We start from the raw sequence: 24464 nt of genomic DNA on the forward strand, positions 1-24464 counted from the left end.
TGGTATATCTTTTTAAAATTAATTGAGAATTGTATTCTGTATGTAAATATAATTTCTAGAAAGAAGTGCCAACTGTTCACTAGTTAGCTTTATTGCTGCGATGAATGTGTAAATCTCTAGTTCTTTTGAAGTTTCTTCAGGCTTCATCAGTTGATAAACTTGCTCAGCCAGTGAATGATTTTAAAAAATTCTTTCATGGGATGTGGGCGTTGCTAGCAAGGCCAACATTTGTTGCCCATCCCTAATTGTTAATTTTGAAAACAAATTTCTCTGTTTTCAACAACCTGTCCATAAGCAGCTTGTGATTTACATTTTTCCTGATGGTGTATTATTGCGTACAGTTCTGGTCACTACATTACATGAAGGATATAATTGCTCTGGAGAGAGTACAGAGGAGATTTACAAGAACGTTGCCAGGGCTTGAAAGTTGCAGCTATGTGGAAAGATTAGATAGGCTAGGGTGTTATCCTTAGAACAGAGGAGGCTGAGGGGTGACTTACTTGAAGTGTACACAATTATGAGGGGTCGAGATAAAGTAGACAGGAAGAATCTGTTTCCTCTAACGGAGTGGTCAATTACCAGGGTGCACAGATTTAAGGTGATTGATAGATTCGAGGGGACATGAGGAAATATTTTTTCACCCAGAGGGTTGTGGGTGTCTGGAATTCACTGCCAGGAACTGTGTAGTGGAGGCAGAAACCCTCAACTCATTTAAAAGGTACCTGGACAGGCACCTGAAGTACTGTAACCTGCAAGGCTACAGACCAGGTGCTGGAAGGTGGGATTAGATTGGGCGGCTAGTTTTTTCAGCTGGCGCAGATGCAATAGGCTGAATGGCTTCCTTCTATGCTGTAATTTTTATATGGTTCTATTTCTCCACTCCCTCAGTTTGTGAACCCTGACTTTTAAAGGACTGCAACAACACTGTTAAAGTTAAAACAAAGAAGTAGGGTTTATTAACGCACACTCTTAACCCCCTCCCAAGTTTAACGTCACAACGCACGCTCACAAGGAAAGGTAAAGGCATCGAATGGGCAAGGACATTTACTAAGTAGAAAATTAACTTAATTACAAACTGACGGGGATTCGAGTTGAAACTAGAGTCCTTTTTTTTTTATATAACGAAGTCCAAAGCTGGAAATAAGCGACTGGAACTGCCGACTGGCGTAGGAGTTGTATGTAACCTCTTCTCTTGCACACTTTCTTCTGACACTTTCAGAGATTAGCTGAGGCAGCTTAGTTTCTGATTTTTCCCCCTTTTTTGACAGAGACTGGCAGAAAGCAGAGATTTTCTTGCTGCTTTACAGACTGTGGCTTCTTTCCTTCTTGCAGGCCTCAGATAGCCAGGTGCACACCTTCCAGGCAGCTGCTTGGCTATGCGAGCTGTTCCCTCCAACTGAAACTGCTTCAAAACCAGGCAGGCTGAAAAAGGGTGGCTTCTAGGCCATGTGACTGGACCCCTTCAAGTAGCTGTCCCATCTCCTGTTGAAGTGATCTCCCTCCTCCATTTTTAACAGGTCGAACACCGAAGTAAAATAACTTAACATGCGGTGTATAATGACAGTTGACAATAACTCCCAAGTGCACAAAAATACAATTTACAGTTGGTTCTCATCTGTTCGTGACAGGACAGTTAAGCTTTAGGTCTGGAGTCACATGTAGACCAGACCAGGTAAGGATGGCAGATTTCTTTCCATGAAGAACATTAGTGAACTAGATGGCAATCTAGTTTTTATGACAATCGATAATGGCACAATTACTGAGAGTAGCTTTCAATTCCAGATTGGATTGGATTGAATTGAATTTAAATTCCAGCAGTTTCCGTGGTGGGATTTGAACCCGTGTCCCCAGGACATTCGCCCAGGCCTCCGGATTAATAGTTCAGTGCCATTACTGCTAAGCCACATAGACTGTAGAGGTCCCAGATTTTTTCCCTGGTCACTGCTGGGTTAGCTGATCTCAGAATAGTCTTGCCACACATCCCAGCATCCCTAATTTATGGAAGGGAAAAATATCAGCCAACATTCCTGTTCCTGATTGTTGTCCCACAACTGATGATGGGAATGTGCACGTGTAAATCATCTGGTGAGAACAGGATTGGCTTTGACTTAAGGCTCCCTAGTGATTGGATTGCTTGCCGTACTTACTATTAAAGCTCACGCTTAACGGAGCATCTCCAATCGTAACTTTTTGACTTGAACCTTTGCCTACTGGGACTGCTCTTGTGAGCTAATCCTCACTAAATTTATATTGTAGACTGGTCATTTGGGTAGGTCAGATATCAGAAGGTGCTTAGCTTTCAGCAGAAGATAAAATTGCTAACTTTTTAAAAGTGACTTTGAATAAAATACTGCTCATCCATAGATTTTATAACTCCACTAAAGCGACACGCAAACTCTAGACTTGGATGAACTCCAGTGCTTTGTCAACGTAGTTTCCCATTTATTATTGTATCCTATTGCAGAGCATTCCATCACCTTTTGGTTAAGGACCATGGCCCCAAGCAGTAACTTCCTCTGTAGCCACTTTTTGTTGCCAAATTTTTGATGAATTGTGATGTGGGTGTTGTTTGTATGCATCACTGCCTGATATTGTAAACAAGGGCTTTTCAACAATGGGAGCTATTTAAGTATCTTGCAGTCACTGAGTAATGGAGTTGAATGCTCTTTTACCTACAGAAGTGCTTTTGGCCAGTCTCCTGTCCAAAATCATTTGGAAAGAATTCAGCTGTGCTTGGGTTGCTGAACTTATACTAAATGTTCTTGATGCTGTTGGACCAGAAGGTCCCAATTGATCATCTTAGTCAGCATGCTTCTTTTACTTCCTTCAAGAAGCCCTGGGGGTGAGTATATTGTAGCATGGAGCTTCAGTTGCTTAGATCAGATCAGAGTTTATTATCACAACATTTCCTTTTATATCTTCTATCATGAGCTATCATATGACAGTTCCACATTTCTAATTGCACCTGTCTTTATTTTTAAGCAATTTCTGGCATCTGTATACTTAAAAAGGTGCCTCAATCATTCTTTCTAGGTCCCAAAGTTGGTCTGCTACTCTGCTCAATTGTAACAGACATCAGGTTAATATTGTGCACGCGTCAGACATTGTGGTTTTGACAAGTCTGACATGAAGTTACAAAAAAGTAATCAAATCAATAGCCTTAAATATTCTTTTATGCTACATACATTCATTATATGGTCATATTTTGTGCATTAACTATAGGGCCCTCATCACTTGTTCTTCGTTCAGTAAACATTAAATTGAGGTGGCTAAATCAGTTAGTTGGGAAAATAATGTCCAGAAACCTGAAGAAATGATATTTAAGACTGCTTTCTTCCTCTCCCTAATCCAGATAATGGTGTTGCAACTAATAAGCCTAAACCTATACCTCACTACAACCACTTTAAAGCCATAAGGGATGTAATCTTGGCTTTAGATTTTAGATTTAGAGATACAGCATTGAAACAGGCCCTTCGGCCCACCGAGTCTGTGCCGACCATTAACCACCCATTTATACTAATCCTACACTAATCCCATATTCCTACCACATCCCCACCTGTCCCTATATTGCCCTACCACCTACCTATACTAGGGGCAATTTATAATGGCCAATTTACCTATCAACCTGCAAGTCTTTTGGCTGTGGGAGGAAACCGGAGCACCCGGAGGAAACCCACGCAGACGCAGGGAGAACTTGCAAACTCCACACAGGCAGTACCCAGAATTGAACCCGGGTCGCTGGAGCTGTGAGACTGCGGTGCTAACCACTGCGCCACTGTGCCGCCCGCTTCTGCACACTTTACTTGAGATTCTCGACCCTTCCCTTCTCTCTAACCTCCTCTAGCCATACAAACGTCAAAGAACTCTTCGTTCCTCTACGTCTGGCCTTTTGTTCAACCCCGGCATTGGCTGTCGTGCCTTCAGCCGTTTAGGCCCCAAGCTCTTTAATTCCTTCGCTACACCAATCTGCCTCTCCTCTCCTTTAAGTCTTCTCTTAAAGCCTGCCTCTTTGACCAAACCTTCAGTCACCTGTCCTAATATCTCTTCTGTGGCTCAGTGTAAATGTTTGTGTGTTCATGCTCCTGTGAAGTACCTTGCTATGGTTTTCTACGTTAAAGGTGCTAATATATACAAGTTGTAAAACTAGTCAGTAAGTATTTCTTGGCCTATTATTTTTCAGTCTGACAGCATGCCAGTCATCTTGACACAACTAGTTAAAACCTGTGTATATCAATGATAGCAAGCTGGTAAGCATCCAGGTGGATAAAAGTTAAGCCTGTTATGACATGTCATAGGATAATAGTGGCAGTTTTGACTTGAAATTCCAGAAAAACAGTTGAAATTCTGGCTGCATTATATAGTTGCATGTTGAAATATTGTAATAAAGCAATAACAATTTTTGCTGTTATCTGTCCAAGCTAAGATATCAGTTTTGTTCTCTGGAACCATTCCACTTAAACAGACATCAGTGAGGAGAAAGCATTAAATCAGATATTAATATGATATGCAGATAGTTGCAGTCGCTTTGAATTGTGTTTTTAAGCAATGATACAAATTTATCTTGCACAAGACACCACGACATGCTTAATAGGAAATCTGATCTATTTCACTTTTAATATGTTTATGGTGTAAATAACTGAAGTGGAAGTTTGGTTTTAAGCAGTTTGGCTAAGTTATCTTCCTTTCTCTGCTTAAAAACTACAGTGTTATCTGTTTAACCTTCAGTTCAGATTGGTAAAGCAGATGCAGTTTTATTAGTGGACGTTATTTTAATGTTTTAAAGTGTTTAAAACTTTAATCAACTTTGCTGAAACTGACATTGACCCTTCTATAAATACTGTGCTGTAGTAATCTTTTTCGTTTTGCCATGTTATTTGTGTGATCAGACTGTTGTGTTTGTGTTGCAACCTTGATTGATCTCTTGCTGTACTTCTGCATTTTTTGATATCTAAGTACCATTATTTGTTGACTATCATCTGAGATCCTGTCACTGTCCTCCACACCTCTTTTAAGGCATGGACTTGAACATTGGTGTTTCAGACAGTCAACAGTTCTTTCATCGACTTGTTCTGTAAAACAGCTGCATGGTGACTTGCAGGTAGCTAATTCAAGGATTAGCTCATTTCCATTTCAATCAGGTGTCCTTCATCAGGGGTTCTAGTCTCCCACTCCAGGCATTCATCCCCTGAAGCCATTGGCATTTCTGGAAGTGCCCAGTACTTGACGTTGGACCAGTCATGGGTAGCACCATCTGTTGTCCTTACAGGTAACTGGTTTAACACCTGACCTGCCTCCAGTTAGGTCAGTATACCATCATCATATGGTACTAACTTGAAATCCAAGCGATGACTGGAAGAAGCTGTGAGACAACCGAGCTTTCTTCAAGGACAAGTTGAGAGTTTAACTGCAGCTAATGTTGCACCATATTGGCTGTAAACATAAAGGCAGAATTGTTGGGTGCTGGAACCGCGAAATCGAATCCCCATCACACAATTTGAACAGTTCACTTCCGGAGATGTGGTAGGAAATGCATATGCTGCTGGGCAGGCTTGACTGTGATTATTGCCAGCATCTATTTAGAGGAGTCCAGAGATTGTCCAGTCAAAGAACAAAGAACAGTACAGCACAGGAACAGGCCATTCGGTCCTTCAAGCCTGTGCCGATCTTGATGCCTGCCGAAACTAACACCTTCTGCACTTCCAGGGCCCATATCCCTCTATTCCCTTCCTATTCATATATTTGTCAAAATGTCTCTTAAACGTCGCTATCGTATCTGCTTCCACCACCTCCCCTGGCAGCAAGTTCCAGGCACTCACCATCCTCTGTGTAAATAAAAAAAAAAACTTGCCCCGCACATCCCCTCTAAACTTTGCCCCTCGCACCTTAAACCTATGTCCCCTAGTAACTGACTCTTCCACCCTGGGAAAAAGCTTCTGACTATCCACTCTGTCCATGCCGCTCATAACTTTGTAAACCTCTATCATGTCGCCCCTCCACCTCCGTCGTCTCAGTGAAAACAATCCGAGTTTTTCCAACCTCTCCTCATAGCTAATGTCCTCCAGACCAGGCAACATCCTGGTAAACCACCTCTGTACCCTCTCCAAAGCCTCCACGTCCTTCTGGTAATGTGGCGACCAGAATTGCACGCAATATTCTAAGTGTGGCCTAACTAAGGTTCTGTACAGCTGCAATATGACTTGCCAATTTTTATACTCTATGCCCCGACCGATGAAGGCAAGCATGCTGTATGCCTTCTTGACTACCTTATCCACCTGTGTTGCCAAATGTCCTCAAATGAGTGGAAAAAGACAGATGCTGGAACACCTTAAAGCACTTCCTAGCTTCATCTCCAAAATTAAAATGGATATCTAAACCACAATACCAACATTATTTTTGAAAATTTGACAACTATATTTTGTGCATAATTCTCTGGGCTACCTTCTAGAGCAGGGTTGTCCAACATATGGCCCACGGGCCAGAATCCGGTTCTCTACCGGCCCGTGGATGTAAACTGTACCCAGGACCGTTCCTCATCCTCCCAGGGGTAAATATATTCAATGATGGAGCATCCACCACCCTCTGGGGTAAAGAATTCCAAAAATTCACAACCCTTTGAATGAAGAAATTTCTCATCAGTCCTAGATGATTGACTCCTTATCCTGAGACTGTGCTGCCGTGTTTTAGATTTCCTCAGCCAGCAGAAATAACCTCTGTTTGCCCTGTCAAGTCCTTTCAGAATCTTGTAAGATACAATGAGATCATCTCTCATTCTTCTGAACTCCAGAGAATGTAGCCCATTTTACTTAGCCTCTCATCATAGGACAGCCCTCTCATCCCAGGGACCAATCTAGTGAACCTTCGCTGTACTGCCTCCAGTGCAAGTATATCCATCCTTAAATATGGAGACTTACCAGACATCCGGGGCAGTGGTGGACCTGAAAGGGACAGGGCTGAAAACCTGTAAAGAAAGGGCGGGGCTCGAGGCCCTTCACCTACCTGACGTCTGGGGCGGTGGCAGGCTCTCTGACTGTTTCTGCATGCGCTCTGTTTGGATTTAGTGTTTTAAAAAAAAATAGTGACATCACTGAAATTCTGTGCGCTGATTGGTTGGTGGGCGGCAGCTGTTATTGCCTGGGGATAATTGAGATTGATTGGAGTTAAAAAAAGGTTCCTTTTAAATTAAAGCCCAAGGATAGCTACCTGTAAATCTTTGGTATTTACTGGCTATGCTAGTGCTGTTTGCATGGACTGAGGCTGTAAGTTAAATGTGGGTATTTTTGTTGGCTGCGGGTGGTGGAAGGTGCTCTTTGGTCTTTTTCTTTCTCCGCCTCATGGGTACAGGGGATAAAAGTTGATGGTAAATAGCTGGTAAGATATTACACGAGCAAGTTTTTTTTTCATTGTAAAAGTAAGTAATGGCAGGGCAGCTTGGCCAAGCCGAATGTACATCCTGTGCAATGTGGGAAGTCATGGACGTGCCATGTGACCTTGGGGAACATGTCCGCAGAAAGTGTCTCCATGTTGCAGAAGCTTGAGCGGCGGCTGGAGTCACTGAGGCGCATCTGCGAGGTGGAGGACTACGTGGATGGCACGTTTTAGGAGGTAGTCAAGCCGGTGCCTAGGCGAGCACAGTCGGGGAGTGACTGGGTGATTGCTGGACAGACAAAGAAGTCAGGGCAGGAATTACAGGAGTCCCCAGAGGACATCCCACTTTTTAACCGGTATTCAGTTCTGAGTACTGATGAGAGAGGGGGTTTATTTTATTTATTTAGAGATACAGCACTGAAACAGGCCTTTCAGCCACCGAGTCTGTGCCGACCAAGAACCACCCATTTATACTAACCCTACAGTAATCCTATATTCCCTACCACCTACCTACACTAGGGGCAATTTACAATGGCCAATTTACCTATCACCTGCAAGTATTTGGCGGTGGGAGGAAACCGGAGCACCCGGCGAAAACCCACAAGGTCACGGAGAACTTGCAAACTCCGCACAGGCAGTACCCAGAATTGAACCCGGATGCCTGGAGCTGTGAGGCTGCGGTGCTAACCACTGCGCCACTGTGCCGCCCTCTGGAGAATGCACTGAGAGCCATGACCGGAATGCCATGGCTGACTCAGCTGTGCTGGGATGGAGAAAAAGGGACGAGGGCAATAGTGGTAGGGGATTCTATGGTTAGAGGAACAGATCGGCGTTTCTGTGGTTGCAGACGTGATTCCAGGATGGTATGTTGCCTCCCTGGTGCAAGGGTCTTGGTATCACTGAGCGGCTAGAAAGTATTCTGGAGGGTGAGGGTGCACAGCCAGAGGTCGTGGTCCATGTTGGTACCAATGACATAGGTAGAAAATGGGGTGAGGTCCTGCAAAAAGAATTTAGGGAGCTAGGCAGCAGATTAAAAAGTAGGACCTCAAAGGTTGTAATCTCTGGGTTTCTTCTGGTGCCGCGGGCTAGTGAGTATATGAATAGGAGATTAGAGAAAATGAATGCATGGTTGGGGAGATGGTGCAGGAGGGAGGACTTTAGATTCTTGGATCACTGGGCCTGTTTCTGGCAAAGGTGGGATCTGTATAAGATGGACGGGTTGCACCTGAATCAGAACAGGACCAGCATCCTTGCTGGGAGGTTTGCTAGTGCTGTTGGGGTTAAACTAATTTGGCAGGGGGATGGGATACAGGGTGGAAGCACAGTTGGGGGGTGATGTACAGTCAAATATAACTGTGAAGCTAAGTCAGTCCAGAGGACAGAGTAAAAATGTAGTCTTGTTAAGGCTCAGGCAAATAATGCAAGGCTGGGTTGTATCTATTTTGATACAAGGAGTCTTACTAGTAAGGCAGATGAATTGAGGGGTTAAAAACAAAAAACGCTGGAAATACTCAGGTCTGGCAGCATCTGTGGAGAGAGAAGCCAGAGTTGACTTTTCAGGTCAGTGACCCTTCAGAACTCATGAATTGAGGGCACTGGCTAACACGTGGGAATGTGATATTATTGCCATCACTGAGACATGTTTGTGGGAAGGGTAGGACTGGCAGCTTAATATCCCAGAGTATAGAATCTTCAGGTGTGATAGGGGAGGGGGTAAAAGAGGAGGTGACATTGCACTGTTGATCAAAGAGACAGTTACTGCAGTAAGGAGGGATAATATCTTAGAAGGTTCCTGAAATGAGGCCATATGGGTAGAACTTAAAAACAAAAAGGGGGCTATTACGTGGCTGGGAATGTACTGCAGGTCTCCAAACAGTCAGGCAGTGGTAGAGGAGCAGATATGTAGGCAAATCTCAGAGGTGCAATAATAGGGTAATAAAAATAGGGGATTTCAACTTCCCCTATATTAGAAGGGATAATATTGGTGCTAAAAGCTTAAAGGGAGCAGAGTTCTTCAAGTGCAATCAGGAGAGCTTTTTGAGCCAGCACGTAGAGAGTCCTACAAGAGGAGGGGCGGTACTAGACTTAATCCTAAGGAATGAAGCCGGACAAGTGGTAGAAGTGGCAGTGGGGGAGCATTTCGGGGATAGTGACTATAACTCTAAGATTTAAGGTTGTTATGGAAAAGGACATAGAGGGACCAGAAATAAGAGTACTGAATTGGGGGAAGGCAGATTTCAATATGATAAAACAGGATCTGGTCAAAGTGAAGTGGGAGCAGCTTCTTGTAGGAGAGTCTACATAAGACCAATGGGAGTCATTTAGAAGGGAAATTGTGAGGGTTCAGGTGCAGCATGTTCCTGTAAAGGTAAAGAGTAGGACCAACAGGTCAAGGGAACCCTGGATGTGAAGGGATATAGAGGATTGGATAAGGAAAAAAAAAAGGAGGCGTATGGCAGATTCCGAGCGCTGAAAACAGCGCAGGCCCGAGAGGAATATAGAAACTGCAGGGGAGTACTTTTTTTTTTAAAAAGAGTAATTAGGAGAGCGAAGAGGGGGCATGAAAAATCACTGACAATCAAGATAAAGGAAAATCCCAAGGTGTTTTATGTTGGGGGTAAGAGGGAAAACCAGGAAAAAGGTGGGCCCATTAGGGATCAAAGAGGCAATCTGTGTGTGGAGTCGGAGGTCATAGGTGAGGTTTTGAACGATTACTTTTCATTTGTGTTCACTATGGAGAGGGACGATGTAGGTGTAGTGATCAGGGAAGGGGATTGTGATATACTTGATCAAATTAGCATTGAAAAGGAGTAAGTATTAGCTGGCTTAAAAATGGATAAATCCCCAGGCCCAGATCCGATGTATCCCAGGCTGCTATGTGAGGCAAGGGAGGAGATAGCAGGGGCTCTGACACAAATTTTCAATTCCTGTCTGGTCACAGGAGAGGTACCAGAGGATTGGAGGACAGCAGATGTGGTACCATTATTCAAGAAGGGTAGGTAGCAGGGATAAACCAGGTAATTACAGGCCAGTGAGTCTAACATCAGTGGTAGGGAAATTATTGGACAAAAGTTTGAGAGACAGGATTAATCTCCGCTTGGATAGTCAGCATGGCTTTGTCAGGGAGCGATCATGTCGAACGAGCTTGATTGAATTTTTCGAGGAGGTGACTAGATGTGTAGATGAGGGTAAAGCAGTTGATGTAGTCTACATGGTCTTCAGTAAGGCTTTTGATAAGGTCCCGCATGGGAGATTGGTTAAAAAAAGTAAAAGCCCATGGGATCCAGGGTAATTTGGCAAATTGGATTCAAAATTGTCTTAGTGGAAGGAGGCAGAGGGTGATGGTCGAGGGTTGTTTTTGTGAATGGAGGCCTGTGACTAGGTGGGGTACTGCAGGGATCGGTGCTGGGACCCTTGCTGTTTGTAGTGTACATTAATGATTTAGACGTGAATATAGGAGGTATGATCGGTAAGCTTGCAGACGACACGAAAATTGGTCGTGTCGTAAATAGTGAGGAGGAAAGCCTTAGATTACAGGACGATATAGATGGGCTGGTAAGATGGGCGGAGCAGTGGCAAATGGAGTTTAATCCTGAGAAGTGTGAGGTGATGCACTTTGGGAGGTCTAACAAGGCAAGGGAATATATAATGGATGGTAGGACCCTAGGAAGTAGAGTCAGAGGGACCTTGGGGTGTTTGTCCATAGATCATTGAAGGCAGCAGCACAGGTAGAAAAGGTGGTTAGGAAGGCATATGGGATAATTGCCTTTATTAGCCGAGGCATAGAATATAAGAGCAGGGAGGTTATGATGGAGCTGTATAAATGCTAGCTAGACCACAGCTGGAGTACTGTGTACAGTTCTGGTCCCTACACTGTAGGAAGGATGTGATTGCAATGGAGAGGGTGCAGAGGAGATTCACCAGGATATTGCCTGGGCTGGAGCATTTCAGTTATGAAGACAGACTGGATAGGCTAGGGTTGTTTTCCTTGGAGCAGAGAAGGTCTGATTGAGGTATACTAGATTATGAGGGGCATTGATAGCATAGATAGGAAGAAACTTTTTCCCGGCACAGGCTTGGAGGGCTGAATGGCCTGTTCCTGTGCTGTACTGTTCTTTGTTCTTAGTGGAGAGGTCAATAACTAGGGGGCATAGATTTAAGGTAAGGAGCAGGAGGTTTAGAGGGGAGCTGAGGAAGAATTTTTTCATCCAGAGGGTGGTTGGAATCTGGAACACTGCCTGAAGGGGTGGTCGAGGCACGAACACTCATGATATTCAACAAGTATTTAGATGAGCACATGAAATGCCATAACACATAAGGCTACGGGCAAAGTGTGGGGAAATGGGATTAGTTAGGATGGGTGCTTGATGGTCGGCGCAGGCACATTGGGCCGACGGGCCTGTTTCTCTGCTGTAAAACTCTGATTCTCAAACTGCACACTGTATTCCAGGTGTGGTGTCACCAAAGCCCTATGCAATTGTAGCAAGACTTGTTTATTCTTGTACTCCAATCCCCTTGCAGTAAAGGTCTTCCTAATTGCTTGCTGTACCTGCATGCTAACTTTGTTCTTTGTATGAGCACACCCAAGTCTCTCTGAACATCCAACCGTTATACATTCCGCGCCTTTTTAAAAAAAAAAGTCTTCTATTCTTACAACCAAAGTGAATAACCTCACACTTCCTCACATTATACGCCATCTGCCACTTTGTTGCTCACTCGCTTAACCTGTCTATATCTCTTTGCAACCTCTGTGTCCTCATCACAGCTTGCATTTCTACCTACGTTTATATCATCAGCAAGCTTGGATACATTACACTCGCTCTCTTTGTCCAAGTCATTAATATAGATTTAAATAACTTGGGCCCCAGCACTGATCATTACGGCACTCCATAACCTGCCAACTTGAAAATGTCCCACTTATGCCTATCCTGTCGGTTAACCAATCTTCTATCCATGCTAATATATTATCTCCAAATCCATGCCCCCTTCTCTTGCCGATTGACCTTTTGTGTGATACGTTATCAAATGCCTTTTTGAAATTCAGGTATACTACATCTAGTGGTTTCCCTTTATCATATTAGTTACATCCTCGAAAACGCTAATAAATTTGTCAAACATGATTTTCCTTTCGTAAAGCCATGTTGACTTTTCCTGATCTATGATTTTCTAAGTGCATTGTTGAGACTTCCTTAATAGATTCCAGCACTATCCCAATGACTGATGTCAGGCTAACTGGCCTCAAGTTCCTTGTTTTCTCTCCCTCCTTTCTTGAATAGCGGTGTTATGTTTGTTAACTTCCAATCAGCTGGGACCATTCCAGAATCTAGGGAATTTTGGAAAATCATAGCCAGCGCATCCACTATCTCTGCAGCTATCTCTTTTAGAACTGTAGGATGTAGGCCATCAGGTCCTGGGGATTTCTCTGATTTTAGTCCCTTCAAGTTTCTCCAAAACTTTTTCTCTACTGATATTAATTACCTTAATTTCCTCATTTTTTAGCCCCTAGGTTGCCCTTTATTTCTGGTATGCACCTTGTCCCTTCTATTGTGAAGACCAATACAAAATATCTGTTCAATGCCTCTGCCATTTCCACATTCTCCACAATAATTTCTCCTGTTTCCATGGAACCAACGTTTACTTTAGCCACTTTTTTTTAATACTTGTAAAAGCTCTTGCAATCTGTTTTAATATTCTTAGCTAGTTCACTTTCGTATTCTATTTTTTCCCTTTTTATCAACTTTTATGTGATCCTTTGCCTGTTTCTAAAACACTCTGTCCTCAGACTTCCTACTATTCTTCGTAACGTCAAAAACCTCTTTTTAATCTAATACTATCCGTAACTTCCCGAGTAAGCCATGGATGGATGTTTCTTGCTGAGTTTTTTTTCAATGGAATGCTTTTTTTGTTGAACATTTTAAATTGTTTCTTTAAATGTTTCCCAATGTTTATTTACTGCCATACCTTTTAGTTTATTTAGTATAACCTCAGCCAGCTCTCTTATACCTATGTAATTGGTTTGGTTTAAGATTCTTACTTGCAACTGGAGTATGTTGCTTTCAAGCTTAACATGGAATTCAATTGCATTATCACTATTTATCAGTGGATCTTTTACTTTGATATTAGTAATTAACCCTGCTTGATTACACAATACTAGATTTAAAATAGCTTTATCCCTAGTTGGGACCACGACATATTGTTCCAGGAAACTGTCTTAAAAACATTCCACAAACTCTAGACCACCCTTGCCAATTTGATTAGTCCAGTCTATATGAAGATTCAAGTTCCCCGCAATTATTGCATTGCCTTTGTTAGAATCTCCAATAATTTTGTTTGCTCTGTCCAACAATATATCTACTGCTAGGGGGGGTCTATAAACTACTTCCACCAGTGTTTTCTGACTCCTGCTATTCCTAATCTCCACTCGTACTGATTCTGCTTCATGATCTTCTCAGCCAGGCCTTTTTTCACTAATGCCCTAATGTCATCCTTTACTATTAGGGCTACCCCTTCTCCTTTGCCATTCTGTCAATCTTTTCAAGATGTTGTGTACCCTGAAATATTTATTTCCAACCTTGGTCACCTTGTAAACATGTCTCTGTAATTAGATACACACCATTTATTTATATTTGTGACTCTAGTTCATCTACCTTATTGCAGATGTTTTGTGCCATTCAGATAAAGAACCTTTAATTTTTTTTTACTGTTATTCCTTGCTTCGACCTTACTTGCTGATGCACAATTACTATCAAACTCTGTCCCTTCCTGTCTCACTCTGCTTCTCTGCTTGTCTTTACCCATATTGCTCGACTGTTCTATTGCCTTGACTTTTTTTTCTTTGGATTTCTAAATCTCCCTTCACCTGACCCTTTTCTCCCCTCCACCCCCACCCCACCCCACCCCATTAGTTTAAAGCCCTATCCACAGCCCTAGTTACAAGATTTGCCAGGACACTGGTTCCCAGCCCAGTTTAAGAGGAGCCCATCCCAGTGGAACAGCTTTCTCTTTCCTGAATACTGGTGCCAGTGCCCCATTAATCAGAACCTCCTCTTCCCACACCAATCTTTGAGATAGGCATTTAATTCTGTAATCTGCTTGATCTTCTGCCAATTGACATGTGGCTCAGGTAACAACCTGGAGATGATTATCTTTGATCTGTGTTCTAATTTGGACCTTAACTTCTCAAACTCTCAACAGAACAGCATTCCTTGTTCTATCTATGTCGTTGGTTCCTATGTGGACCACGACAACTAGATCCTCCCCTTCCCACTCCCATGTTCGTCTCCAGCCACAAGGATATGTCCATAACCCTGGCACCGGCTAGGCAACACAACCTTTGGAGCTTCCGGTTGCGACTGCAGAGAAAATGATCTATCCCCCCTGCCTATACTGTCTCCTGTCACAACCACATTCCTTTTTGCTCCCCCACTTGAATGGCATCCTGCACCACGGTGCCACGGTCAGTTTCGCTCATCCACCATACAATCCTTGTTCTCATCCGCACAGGGAGCAAGCACCTCATACCTGTTGGTCAAAGTCAAGTGCTGAGGCTCCTGCATCACTACTTGCTGGATCCCCACACCTGTTGCTGACCATTGACCAACTCAAGTTCTACTTAACCTAAGGGAGTGTGACTGCCTCCTGGAATAAAGTGTTCAGATAACACTTTCCCCTCCCTGATCCTCTGCAATATTTGCAACTCAGACTCACCTTCAACAATTGAGTGCCGAAGTTGCTCTGACTGCTGACATTTACTGCAAATATGGTTGTCTGTGACTGCAGTGCATTCCACAGATTCCTGCATGCTGCAGTCATGGCATATCACTATCCCTGCCATGTCTGTCTAACCTTATTTATTTAACTATTTATTTATTTAATTAGTCAATTATGAATTTACTCTGCTAAAGTAAAAGTTAGAACCCCTAGCTGGCAGACAAAAGAACACTTGTCAGCTACTTTAGGTTGAACAAAAAGATATAAAAAGCAGCACCTCTTTTCCCTGGCACCTGTACTGAATTTCCACCTGAACACACTGTTGTCGGCTTACTCTGTGCTAGCTTACTGTGCATGTTGCTGCCATCTCTCAAGCAGTACTTTAACTCCAGTAAGCAGGCCCTCTTTTACTGTGTGCCATATATACACATAACCAAATCCCAAGAACAGGTAGCCATGTTTGGAGAGGGTGGCAGAAAAAGACTTTACCAAGAGATGACATCTTGAGAGAAAGGTGCATATCATAAGTCTCAAGCAAACCCTTCATAGTACAGTAATTGAGTATAATTACAGTACTTAAGATTTATCATATTAGGTTGTATATTTAACACATTCTGCTGTACCTGCCTGTAATTCACAGTAAATTTTACAAACCTGAAATAATTATTTCTCAAACTCTGGTTGAATAGCACTAGCGCAAAAGTGAAAACATGTTAATAAAAGGATAATAAAAGCAGAACAGGCTGGATATAGCATCTGTGGAGAGAGAAACAGAGTTAATGTTTCAAGTCCGTGACCTTTCCTCAGTTCGGAGGGAAAGTCACAGATCTGGAGCATTAACTGTGTTTCTCTCACTACAGATCCTGCCAGACTTGCTGTGTATTTCCAGCACTTTCTGCTTTTATTTCAGATTTCCAGCATCTGCAATATTTTGCTTTTATTTTAATAAGATAACTTCCCTCTGATGAGAGAATGCAGAAGGAACCACAAGGGTACCTCATCATTAGAAAATAAAATGTGTTGAATCAACAAATTAAAAATAAATTTGAACAAGTCTTAACATTAACTTGAAATCCCCTTCTATTGATTGAGGCAGATCTCTGTAATCAAGATGGTCAGTTCCTGTGTCACCAGCATTTAGTGTATAAACCAAAAAAACTAAAACTAGCAATTCTTGAATGCATCTCAAGGGTGTTGATCACTAGATTGACTGTTGGGAAATCCCAGTCTTCATGGGGTGGCCATATCTCTAGTTTTCAACTCTATAATTATGCCAAAGCAAACCTTAATTTATGATGGCAATAGAGCAACACAGGTGTTAGTATTTTTAATAACTGAAGCTAATGCATTTTCCATGCCATTTCTTCTAACTTTTAAGCAATTGTATTGAGCTTTTCATAAATTGTGTCTGGGGACATCATGTATCATGGTGCTAATAACTAAAGGCCAACAACTTTATTAATTTTGTGAAATTGCAATCCAGGTTGGCTCAGATATACACTGTCAATTGGAAAACAAACAGGCACACAATCAATTAACTGAAAATTAAGCAAAATGTAGTTTTACATATAATTCACAATGCTGGGGAGTGGAAATGTGTCTCGTTTGTTCGTGAAGTTCAAAAATACTGGTATCTATCATCTTGGAAAAAGTACTATGCACTAAACGTGTAAAATCAAATTAAGCATGAACAGTCAGCAAATTTTACCAATGTAGGACAGGATCATTTTTTTTTAAATTCTTTAATTTCAGTATTATATACTTCAGTTAAAGATTTTTACCAAAGTTACATATTTTGCAACATAATTGGACTTACTATAAATTGTCTTTTTAAAAAAATTATATTTTCTTTTACATTTTTGTTTGGAGGCCTGTTCATATGAGAAGCCTCAGCTGTAGTTTGTATCTGTATCCTCCATCACTTTCATCTGTGTTCTGGGCTATTTTGCCATTTCTAGTAGGGGCTACCCATTTGGGAATATTTTCATTTTGTTAAATTGGTGGCCCTTTTTTTTTTAAGGTATGCTGGAAGATTTTTGTTTTATAAGTGTGTTTGAGCTGAGAAGCCCATTGCCAGTTGCATTTTTTTTTTAAGGATCATGACGCTTCTGTTTTCTGATGCTCTTGATTTTCTGAGATACAGGTTTGTTTTAAGATTCCCTGCAAAGGTTAGTGTATCAGCACTGATGTGGGAGCTTTTGCAGCTGAGCCAATCCTGTTAAAACATCAGTAATCTGGTCAGTAATCCTTGATAACAAATGTTCTTGATAATGTGCTTTCCTGTAACACCCATCTCTTATATGTGCACTAATTTTGTATGTCTAGGACAACTGTAGCAGTTGCAGCACTACCCTGCTGTCTGCTAACTTACTGCTGGTGCAGAACTTTCTCAAGCTAATGAAAGACCAGGTGCTTTTACTGCTATACCACTGAGAAGTGGAAAGCAATTTTAAATCAAGGATCAGTGGAGTATTTAAACCTGCAGTTCATTCTATATACTTCACACTTGTCTTGTATGTTGTAGTTGTATCAAATAAAATCTTCAGAATCATATTGAAAAACCCTCAAGGTAGTTCTAAATTGATTGCTTTGTTGCTACCGTTGCAGCTTTCATAAGTGTCTGGTGATGTAAAAGCAGCGGCCTTGGTCTGAACAGCTTTTATACTTGTTGTGGCTTGTCATTTTGAGCTGTACGTACACAAGATTTTTTTTGTCATCTAGCCATGAATTTTTTTTAATGTGATGGTCTCCACATATCTCAATTTCAGAGAATCAAACATTGTGTAATTTGTGTGATTCCTTCTGCAAGGTTGGACATTTTTGATTTTGACTAATGAATGAGATGTTATGTTTAGACAGAACGTGTTCAACTTTCAAAGGAATATTTTTCAAATTATGAAGCTGGTGGTGCTATGTGCTTTAGAAAACATTTGCAGGCAATTCAGACTTGTGATTTTGCAGAAGTGAATAAATCTTCACTCTGAGTTGAATTAATTTGGGACAAAATGTATAATACCTGAAGTTCCTAAAAGGGCTAATTGCTACAATAAATTCTGACTGCAGACACAAGTAATATTTGATGTGGTACTCATGAACACAAGTGACGTTTATCCAAATTCACAAATGAACCACAGATCTATTCAGAGGTCAATAGATTTTGTAGCTGAGATTATAGTCTGCACCAGGAATTGGTGCAGATCAGTAATGTATGCTAGTTGTTTCAAATGAAACATCTGAAGACCTGTGGCATGTTACAAAAAATTTGCAAAGGTTCTGCCTTTACTTTCTTGTTGCATTTTTAAAAATTTGAGTATTTCATCCGACTATTTGTTGTGGATATTGCAATTTCAGAAGCTAGTACAAGTCCTTTCATCATTATTTTTGGTGGTTACTTGTTTGATTGCAGAAATCAAAAAGCACCGTCCTATATATTTTTTTAGAACCTACTCATAAATGGGGTTTGCAGTCAGCCCACGGGAATATTACCATACCCCTTTTAGAAACATTGGATCCTGGATTTCATCTTGGATCACAACATATTCAAGCTTGTGTTGAGGAGAACAATACTTTTAACTCTTGATTGATGTCAAAGCTGCATTGATTACTGTGGATTGTTAGCAACAATATATGCCCATCGTTATTTTATAGAGGGTATTTTTCAAACTCTACAATTGATCCAATCAATGCAAGAGAATCTGGCCCATCGTCAGAGCCAAGTTTAGTTTAGTGGCACAGGACAATCTCGAGATCTGGTTGAACAAAGCAGCCTTCTACCCCCAGATGAGAGAAATTGTGAGCAGGGGCCGTTTTTAGGTTTGTCCCTATGAGGATGCACTGGACAACCATGATTTGTGTCAGCAGGGCCTGCATGTGCCATGTAACCTCAGTCGGCATTGATTATAGTTCTGCAACCTTTGGCTGTGTGACCATGACATCCTAGCGCATTACATTACTTCCATCAATATAGGGATGTCACTATTCCCAAATGAAAGTGAAGGTTGCACTTCAGTCAATTTACAGTTAAGAAATCATATTTTGTTTGAGAAACTCAATTCTCCGCAGCCGCCATCATTATGAAGAGTTACTGTTCTGGCAATGCCTAAAAGATGGCCTATAAATGTTTAGCCCCTTCCCTACTAGTGTAACTGGGAATTATCACTCGGATGCCTATTCTAAGATGTCTTTAAGTAGTCATGTTCTCCGACTGTAAAAGAGAAAGCTTTTGGTATTTTCAGTTTGTTTGCAAGTTATGGGACTGTTCAAGTTTGTGTGCCATGTTTTAAATTGTAGAAATTTTTTATATTTTTGGTGCAAGTTAAGTAAAATGCTTTGTCCAGCATTATCCACTTCCTTCTCATTGAAGAACTGGAAACCTCTAATGCAAGTTATGCTAATAAAATTTTGCATACTGTATGTCCAAATAGTTTCCCTTTGTGATTCAAAGCTGCTAGGCAGAAGTGAGGATGGCAGAAGGGGTGCATGACTTCCTTCAGCTCATTTGAGAACCAATACCAACCTGAGGTGTATTTATGGCAAAAAGAGGAAACTGTTGGATAGAATAAGGGTGGGCCCCAACCTAAACTGATATGTTGCTCAGTACTGGAAGGAAGCCAGTCTCTCAGTCGGCATGTTTATTATGTCTATCGTAAAGCTCTTGATAAAACTCAGGCTTGCTTTGACAACTGTTGGAATGTTTTACCTGGAGGCTGTGTAAGACTGCACTTATTTTCTTGCTCACTGTGATTGGCTTGCAGAGAAGCAAGCAGTTGCAACTGAAACTCTTGGCCCCAAATGTTGGAATTGCTATTTAGTGGAATATGGTGTGGGGTCATGGTAGCAATTCATACTTAGCCCAGCCAGTGTGGTTGTGAGGAATTCTTAATACCTTAGTTGGCAGTGGTCTAATGACTGTTTTCCTTAGGGAGGGAGCACTGAGTGGGGTGGGGAGGGAAAGAGGCAGTAAGTTATTTAATTATGGAAGCCTGGCACTGGGTCAATTCTATGTAGTGGGCTAGGTAATGCAATTCCTGTGCCAGCGGACCATTCACAATTGACCAGCTAGCCTGCCCAGCTCATTAGCGGGACCTCAAGTGTAGCTTTATCACTGCAGGCTTTCTCCTTTCCAGAAAATGCTGCAAGTCAATGCCCTAATGGGTAGGTGATGCTAGCTGGATAAGCATTGTAAAGTGTGTAATTTCTCTTTGCCACTAAGCTGCAAGGATTTGACTGGTTAAACATTATCCCTGTACACACTTAAGGGAGTCTGTAACCTGTGAATAAGCTTTTTAGACTTTGATAAGTCGATATACAGAGTGTGTGTGCACTTTGTTTTGGGCAGAGTGAAGCCCTACCTGTATGGATTTTTTGGGGATGGATTTGTTTGGAGACTGTTGAACATAATGGACGCAAGCAAAGGGCAGGCTACCCAAATAAAATTTCCCACTTGGCTCGTGCTGTGCAAGTCTAAAAGCTTTCAAAGCTGGGTGGCATGCATGTGACTACTTTTGTCTTTCTCTTGATTTATAAGTTTTTAAAAAATCAAAAGTTTTACAGAAGACTAAGGATATCAAAGATAAAATCTTCTAGGCGAGCATCTTCCTGTCATGACTAAAGGCTAGGGAAACAGAATTCCACCCTGTTCCTTTTTGTAGTCTTCAAAAGCACTAGACGGATTGGCACTAATTGAGTACATTGAGGCCTCTGCCAATTGCACTGTCAGCAGATGCACATGAACCAATTTACAGTGATGCTCTCCGTCTCCTATTGGGCATGCCACTGGCTTCCACTGCCTCCCTGACTGAGATTAGCAACTCCAGTCGCTAGTGTTCAAGGAGCCAAATTCTGATTTTTTTTTTTATAGTCTGAATTGTTCTGCTTTTAGCCTGAATTCCTACTCAAATTGGCTTTGTTCTTCAAAAAGGTAATACTACTTTTCCATTCTTATCTATTGTTTTCACACATGAGAAGTTGAATATATATTATTTGAATGGCAGGCGATCTATCGTTTGCAGTTTTGATCTGCTACAGCCATCTTCATCTCATACTCAGGGGTTCATGAAATCACTGACTTCTTACTGGTGACTGTTAGCTTAATCATGGAAGTAGACATAAGCCTCTGCTCTGAATGTGGTGGTGCCCTGGAAAGGCAATGCCTCCTCATACTGAGCTCTGTGATCAAGCTCTGGTGTTCTGCGAATGGTGCCAACTGAAGAAAGTTGATCAATATTAGAGAATCATAATTCTTTGAGGCATCCTCTGTGCATTAGGCTCCTAATCAGCTATCCCAACAGACTTTGAATTGAAGTAAATGGTCTGACACTTATGCCTATCTTGTATTAAATGCGATCGCCATAACCAAATGTTTTAAATCAAAAGTATGATGCCCTTTTATGAAAATATTTCAAAAGGTCATACAAGGACTACTTAGCAACTTGCATTGATATAGTGTCTTTAACATAGTAAAATATCCAAGGTGCTTCACTTAAGTGTTATCAAACAAAATTTGACATGGCGACATTGGGAATATTAGTGTAGATGACCAAAAGCTTGGTTAAAGAGAGGTTTTAAAGAGTACCTGTAAAGGAGGCTAAAGAGGTTGAGAGGTTTTGAGAGGGAATTCCAGGATTTAGGGTTTAGGCAATTGAAGGCACGCCCACCAGATTAGCAGTGATAATTGGGGATGCGCAAGTGCGAGAATTGGAGGAGCACAGATGTTTGAGGGTTGTAAAGCTGGAGGAGGTTAAAAAGATAGGAAACAGCGTGGCCATGGAGAGATTTGAAGTCAAAGATGGGAATTTTAAAATTGAGGCATTGCTGGACTAGGAGCCAATGTAGGTCAGCGAACACTGGACCTTTCACTTCAAATCACCACATGTTTCACAGCTACTGAATTACTTTTGACGTGCAGTCAGTATTGTTTTGTAGGCAAGTGCAGCACCAATTTTCACACTAATGTTTTAGAAAACATCCAGTGAAGTAAATAATCAGATAATCTGTTAGTATATTTAAAGAAGGGTCATTTTCCACGGCACTAGGAGAGCTACATGCTCTTTGAATAATTCACAAAAGTTTTTTGTCCACCTGAACTGGCAAATGGGACATTGATACGCTTCATTTGAAAGGCAGCATCCCTATCAATACAGTACTGGTTAGTCCTGCACAGAAACATCAGCATAGGTTGTGCTGAAGTCCTAAATTGCTTTAAATTAAAACTCTAATAAATTTGTCAAACAGGATCTCCCTTTAGTAAAACCATGCTGACTTGTTCTGATCATACTATGCTTTTCTAGTGCACTTGACAAATTTAATAGTTTTTTTGAGGATGTAACTAGTAAGGGTAGATAAAGGGGAACCTTTAGTATACCTGGATTTCCAAAAGGCATTTGATAAGGTGCCACGTAAAAGATTAATAAGCAAGATCAGGGCGCATGTTGTTGGGGGTAATATATTAGTGTGGTTGGAGGATAAGGGTTAACAGACAGGAAGCAGAGTAGGCTTAAATGGGGCATTTTCAAGTTGGCAGGCAGTGAATAGTGGGGTGCTGCAAGGATCAGTGCTAGGGTCTCAGCTGTTTACACTCTATATTAATGACGGATGAAAGGATAGAGAGTAATATATCTAAGTTTGCTGATGATACAAAGCTCGGTGGAAAGGTGAGCTGCCGAGAGGATGTAGAGAGGCTGCAAAGAGATGTAGACAGGTTAAGTGAGTGGGCAACAAGATGTCAAATGGAGTATAATGTAGGGAAGTGTGAAGTTGTTCACTTTGGTCGTAAAAATAGAAAAGCAGAATATTTTCTAAAAGGTGTGCAACTTGTAAGTGTTGATCAGAGAGACTTGGGGGTACTCGAACAAGGAACGCACAAAGTTAACATGCAGGTGCAGCAGGCTATTTGGAAGGCAAATGGCATGTTGACCTTCATTGCAAGGGAATTGGAGTACAGGAATAAAGAAGTCTTAATAAAATTGTACTGGGCTTTCATAAGACCGCACCTGGAATACTGTGTGCAGTTTTGGTCCCCACATTTGAGAAAGGATATACTTGTGCTGGAGGCAGTGCAGTGAAGATTTACTAGAATGGTAAATGGGATGAGGGGGTTGTCCAGTGATGAGCGGCTGAGTAAATTGGGCCTATATTCTCTGGAGTTTAGAAGAATGAGTAGCAATCTAATTGAGACATACAAGATTCTGAAAAGCCTGGATAGGGTAGAAGCTGAGATTGTTCCCACTGGTCAGGGAATCTAGAACATGGGGGCACAGTCTCAGGATAAGGGGCCAATCATTCATGACTGAGATGAGGAGAAATTACTTCACTCAAAGGGTTGTGAATCTTTGGAATTCTCTATCCCAGAGGTTTGTGGATTCTCCATCATTGAATACCTTTAAGGCTGGGATAGATAGATTTTTGGTCGCGCAGTGATTCAAGGGGTATGGGGAGTGGGCAGAAAGTGGAATTGAAGCCATGATTGTATTGAATGGTGGATCAGGCTCGATGGACCACATGGTCTACTTCTCCTATTTCGTGTGTTCTTGTGCTTGAACCCTCAGCATTCTGATTTGGAAATGAGGATGCTATTGTTTAAATTTATTTACTATAATGTAGGAAAATGTTCAAAGTGCTTCACAGAGGCAAAAAGAGGAGGAGCAAGTGTCCACCCTTTGCAGAAGGCTTAGGATAGCTGAGTGGTAGTTTAGTTGCTCGAGAAGTTGAAAGAGATGAAAGATTTGGAGAAGGGATTCCAAAGATTAGGGCTTAGGTAGCTGAAGGTTCTGCCAGAAGTGTTGGAATGGGTTGGGGGTATAGACAGCAGCTTACTTAAGCTGGGGATTTCAATGTTAAATATTGATCAAAAAATTTGAGACAACAGGAAGTAAAGTTTGTGGACAGGAAGTGTATGCATATGCAAGATTTTTCATGAGATATGAGGGAGAACTTTGGCACATTGTGAGAACACGAAGACTTCATGTAAGTGCAAACTTGTCAGCCTATACTTCAACTGAAATGCATCAGAGCATGACCAACTTTGAATATAGTGTATCGGCTTAATGCATTTGATGTTAACAACAATGTTCAAATATTTATTTTTCTGTCCTGGAAATGACCTGAATGTGAGTTGCACGAGGATTTAAAAATATTTTCTATACCTATCCTGTAAATCTTGGCCTTATGTAATAACAAACTCTAAAGGTTTTTCTTTCCATCAAACATTCCGAGTGCTTATATTTTAATACAAAAGCAAAATACTGCAGATGCTGGAAATCTGAAATGAAAACAGAAAATGCTGGAAGTACTCTGGTCTGGTGGCATCTTTGGAAAAAGAAACTGAGTTAACGTTTCAAGTTTATGACCCTTCATTTAGAAGTGATGAAAGTTCATCGACCTGAAACGTT

At 41.5% G+C, this 24464-nt stretch overlaps 1 protein-coding gene across 6 annotated transcripts in view; it reads left to right on the forward strand.

Annotated features, from left to right (window-relative positions):
- Window positions 1–24464, forward strand: part of LOC137374375 (ribosomal protein S6 kinase alpha-3) — a 139440-nt gene that overhangs the window by 16142 nt on the left and 98834 nt on the right. The window lies entirely within an intron of this gene.

The sequence above is a fragment of the Heterodontus francisci genome, chromosome 10 (assembly GCF_036365525.1).
Source record: "Heterodontus francisci isolate sHetFra1 chromosome 10, sHetFra1.hap1, whole genome shotgun sequence".
NCBI lineage: Eukaryota > Metazoa > Chordata > Chondrichthyes > Heterodontiformes > Heterodontidae > Heterodontus > Heterodontus francisci.